This window comes from Orycteropus afer, unplaced genomic scaffold, assembly GCF_000298275.1.
Source record: "Orycteropus afer afer isolate SDZICR_OR568_19922 unplaced genomic scaffold, OryAfe1.0 scaffold00246, whole genome shotgun sequence".
Taxonomy (NCBI): Eukaryota; Metazoa; Chordata; class Mammalia; order Tubulidentata; family Orycteropodidae; genus Orycteropus; species Orycteropus afer.
Genome location: NW_006921833.1, coordinates 402,858 through 408,547, shown reverse-complemented (window position 1 = coordinate 408,547; position 5,690 = coordinate 402,858).

Sequence of the window (5,690 nt, the reverse complement as noted above, 5' to 3'; positions counted from 1 at the left end):
TTTTTTTTTTTTTTTTTTTCTTTGTTTATTCATTATATATATGAATCTGATAGCATAGTGCCTAAGGCACTTGACTGCTAACCAGAAGGCTGACGGTTCAAACCCACCAGCCACTCCTTGGAAGGTAGATGAGGCAATCTACTTCCCTAGTGATACTGCCTCGGAAACTCAAGGAGGGGTCACTATAAGTCAGCCTGACTCAACGGCACATAACAACAATAACATATATATATATATATTTCATTTTATTTTTAGTGAAAATATAAAATATACACAGCAAAATGCATTCCATAGTTTGGGGCATTATGATCTGTGACATTGGTTAAATTTTTCATATTATGTCAATATTCTGATTATTTCTGTTCTAGTTGTTTTACAGCATTTTTTTTTTTAGGCTTGTCAGGAACAATTCCTTTTCAGTCTTTTTTTTTTTTAAATTTATTTTTATTTTAAGAGCTTGTTTTACATTCAACATTACGTGTACATTTAATTTCATTCCCCGTTTACCATGTCCACTCCTAACCCAGTCTTCTCCCCTCCCTACCCTGTAACCCTCTCCCTGTGCTCATATTTATGCACTCCTGTTTATCCTGCCTTTCCTCAATCTGAATGTTGGTCCTCTGGTGTCCCGTGGTCTACTGCTCTAATGGATGTATTACCATAGATTATGTGGGTGCCTCATCCTGTGTTGAGTGGTCAGTGTGTACATCTTGTTAACTATTGGGCTGAGAGCCAGCCCCTGCAGGTATGGTTTATTCCAGGCACAGAACATATTCCAGGGCCATAGCATTGGTGGTCTCACCAGATTTCATCTGACCAGTACTTTTGATCATTATTGATTTTTTGAATTTTATTCCACATTTCCCCTCCCTCTGTATCCAGGATCTCTACGAAGCATGTTTTTTTTTTTTTTTTTAATGGTCTTTGGTAGTGGTAATGGTATTTGAATCTTTATGTGTTAAATAGAAGGAAGGTTGGGCAATCTACTTCCATAGTGATCCTTGGAAACCCAAGGAAAGGTCTCGATGAGTTGGATCTTACTAGATGGCAGTGATTCTTCCAGATTAAACTCAAACCAAATTCACTGCAGTGGAGTCGGATGCAACTCATAAGGACCCCGCCTTGGGTTTCCGAACCAGTATCACTACAGAAGTAGATTGCCCAATCTTCCTTCTGAGGAGTGGCTGGTGAGTTTGAACTGCCAGACTTCTAGTTAGCAGTCAAATACCTTAGAAACTATCCCACAAGAGTTCATGAATCCGCCACTGAGCAGACACGTTTTCAAGCTCTAACGATAATTTATATTCTGTTTAAATCTTTTAGATTATAAATATTTGAATATTTAATTTAGTAATACACAATGATTTTACAGTGCTTGCACATGTATAAAGTTCTACAATATGTATCATCTTATATAATTTTCGCAGCAAATTTCTGAGATATGTATTAATATTTCCACCTTAAAGATGATGAAGCTGATGCTCAGAGAACTTAAGTAAATTGCCTAAACTCAAGTATATACTGAAAATAAACTTATTTTTCTGTTCCAAGTCCAGTGGACTTTCCACTAAGTCATTGCAAAGCAGGCTTTTTTTGGTCAATCCATAAAATATTCATTTTGTTCAGACCACACTGATCAAAATGTTTCATTAATTTTCATTTTCTTGTACCATTTGTATCATCTGTATTGTTTGATTCTTTAATAATTTTGCAGACAGCTTTAGATATGAATAATAAAATTATCTGAAATCATTTTCAATTTTGTGAGTCAATAATCTGCCAAATGAAGTCAGGCATAGTGGTATTGCTCTTGATTGAAAATTAATCATCCATCTTCATATTTGTCCATATGTGTGTCAACTGGGATTTTATAAAATAATTTACACAATGGATATGATTTTGGTAAATTATCCAAGTGTCATTGACTATTAGATTTTAAGATTAGTGACAAGAATCATCTCTTGATGAATATTAATTTAAATTATATTACAAACTAGTTCCATTTAAATATCTCAGTTTGCAACTGATAATCCAATCCTTTTTTATCCCTAAGGATCAAATGTAATTGGTTCCAATAAAAGTAAGAAAATGTAGTAATTTTTATTTTCCACAAATTTTAAGTTATTAAAATTAATTTAAACTTACTTGGTTGCTTTTAGAAAAATTTAAAATAGTATAATTGTAAAAATAAATATGAAAATATGGTCAGACAAAGTACTCAATTTTAAGGATAAAAATATGAGAAGTGACAATTGTATTAAGAAATACTTATATGTGCTATATGGTTATATTTGAAAATATTATATAACTCTTGTTATTTTTTTCCTTTTAAGAGCCATTGAGTAATCTCCACTAATTGTCAAGATGGAGTAACAGTGCCATTATTTGACCTGATGCTGAAAACACTAACAACATAAAGCAGACAAAATATGTAAAAAATCTTTTTATAAGGCTGGACACCAAACAAGGAAGAACAGTGATCCCTGAGAGATGGAAAACAAACAAGGTGCTATGGCTGCCTTCAGAGAGTCTCCAGACCACAGCACAGGAAGGGACAGCGGAAGTGGAATATGGCAGACTCCCTGATTTGAGGAGATGAAGCAGAGAATCCAGAGATCAAGCAGCTGGGGTTCACAGGTGAGGACATCAGAAAGGAGAGAGCTGCATAGAAAGAGAATCCTGGAGACCTACACAAAGTCTCTCTGACCCTTCTGAAAATTACTGATCAGTGCAAGTATGTGAGGAAATTATTCAGGGTTGGAAAAAGAATTATTAAATGGGTTAGAGGGAATACTACTCATACTCACAGAGTACCAGGAGTAGTGCCTGTTCCCAACAGCCACATTAGAGAAATTTATTCATAGGACAGAAGTCAGAGGAGTCTGAAGGTCTTTCCTCATTTGTGAACAAAATTTAGCCATAAACTGAGCACTGCTCAGGATGCACATAAGAAATCATAAAAGGAAGACCTGAAAGGTTCAAACTGTTTCCAAGTAACTTAACAGCATCCCAAAACAGAGCTTCTGAAGATTTATAGGAATTCAAAAATATCCAGCATTGAACAATGTGAAATTCACAGTATCTGGTATTCAATCAAATATCCAGTGCAGGAAAATACAAACCATAGTATGTTCCATAATCAATCAAAATTGGCTCAGAATTGACATTGATTTTAGAATAAGAAGAAAAGGATATTTAAACAGTCATTATACCTCTATTCCATATGTTCAAATAGTTAAGCAGAGACATGGAATATATAAATTAAGCAATAATAAAAAAAATCAAAATCAAAATTATAGAATAAACTGAGATAAAACATACATTGTATAAGAATAATGGTTGAGGAGCTCCGGTGTCGTAGTGCCTAAGGCATCTGACTGCTAACCAGAAGGCTGACAGTTCAAACCCACCAGCCACTCCTCAGAAGGAAGATTGGGCAATCTACTTCCATAGAGATACTGCCTCCTAAACCCCAGGAGGAGTTGCTATGAGTCAAATCAACTTGATGGCAGTGAGGTTTTTTTTTCAGATCTAGCAGAAGAAAATACTAGTGAACTGGAAGATACAGCAGTACTGACTATCAAAATGAAGCATAGGAAGAAAAAAAGAATCAAAGGAGCACAGGAAGCCAGAAAAAAAAATAAAGAAATAATTGCTTATAAGTTTCCAAATTTGATGAAAATTATAAATCCATAGATCCAAAAACTCACTGGATATGTTTTGAAGGTGAAGCCACGTGGATTTAAAGGTAAGTTGAATATGGGGTTTGAGAGAAGGTGTTATAGGTGAAGCTTAAGTATGACACCAAGGTTTTATAGCTGAGCAATTGAAGGATGGACTACTTGTTCCTTATTTGAGATTGGAAAGACTGGGGGTAGCACTGTTTTCTGATTTGTACATATGTTCACTTTGGAAAGCTATTAGATGTCTAGGTAGAGATATAAGGTATGAAGTTAAATGTAAAATTTGATGTTCAGGGGAAAAGTCTACAATGAAAATATTAATTTTGGTCTTGCCAGTATACAGATGATATACAAATTCATGAGGTTGGATGGAATCTCTAAGGGCTTGAACTTAGATAAATGAGATAAATGAGAAAAAATACCCAAGATTGAGCCCTGGGACATTCAAACTTTAAGAGATTGCTAAGAAGGGAAACAGACAAGAGAATAATAAGAAGTAACTTTGGACATAGGAGAAAAACCAGAAAAGTGGTATCCAGAAAGCCAAGTGTAGAAAGAGAGTTTATCTAAGCAGAGGAGTGATCATTGCTGTCAAATGCCACAGATTGGCGTACTATGAGAAAAACATAATTTACCACTGAGTTTAGCCAAATAGAGGGATCTCTATTGGAAATCTTTACAAAAGTAGTTTCTGAAGCATATAAAGAGCAAAGCCACATGAGTGGATTTATGTGAGAAACATAAAGCAGAAATTGTTTACCCAGTATATAAGCATTCTTCAGAGTTTTGCTTCAAAGGGAGGCTGAATAAATGGGGCAGTAACTTGAAAGAAAAGAGAGAATTTTGTTTGTTTGTATGTTTTTACTAATGAGAGAAATTTTACCATGTTGATATGCTGACAGAAATAATGTGAAGTGCTGATGATTTCAGAGGATTGGCATATTTGCTGAAGCAATGTCCATGAATAGGCAAGAGAAGATGGAATCTAGGAGACAGAAGAAAGGATTGTCTCTAGATAGGATCATAGGTTAACTGAAAATACAAATGGGGAAGGGATGATTGAGATTTTAAAAAAGGAGAGGGTATGAAATAGCTGAGTGGGTGAATGAATGGACTAGGGCAGTAATGTATAATTGCTGGCTGCTTTTAAGGGACCACTTGAGTTTCTGGTAATGAAAATAAAGTGGGACAAGGCAGGCTAGTCAGTTGTATTTTTTCACTCATACTCAGATACACAGGGTCAAATGCAGAGTAAATGGAGGGTCAGATTTAATGACAATAGTTTTGCAAAGGAGTGTTTCAAAGTTAAAGAGGGCCAAGAAAAGCATTCTTCAATTCTTCTTCTTTCCCTATTTATACTGTCCTATTTTATATTTAGGAGCTCTGGTGGCACAATGATTAAAGTATTCAGCTGCTAATCAAAAGGTAAGCATTCGATCCCACCAGTTGCTCTGTGGGAGAAAGAAGAAACAGTCTGCTTGCATAAAGATTTACAGTTGGAAACACTATGGGGCAGTTCTCCTCTGTCCTATAGGGTCAGAACATGTCAGAATTGACATGTTAGCAGTGGATTGGGTTTATTTCAGGTTTGTCAATCTAACAGAGTTGGTAGTAACTTGGAACTTTGTTTAGATAATTCTGTTTGAATCTTTGTTCCATTGCTAAAGTGTGTAATGCTGAGCAAACTAATTGTCCTCTCTGTTCCTCAGATTCCTTCTCTATAAAAGCAAATGCACTGCCGTGGAGTCGGATCCAACTCATAGTGACCCCTTCTTGGGTTTCTGATGCAGTATCACTATAGAAATAGATTGCCCAACCTCCCTTTTGAGGAGTGGCTGGTGGGTTTGAACTGCCAGCCTTCTGGTTAGCAGTCAAATGTCTTAGGCACTATGCCTAAGGTATTAACAGTGTGTATCTCTTGGGATTGTTGGACAAGGTAAGTGAGGCCATGCGTGTAAAGCATAATGCATAGTCTTTGGAGCATAGCATATAGGATTTTATTTATGA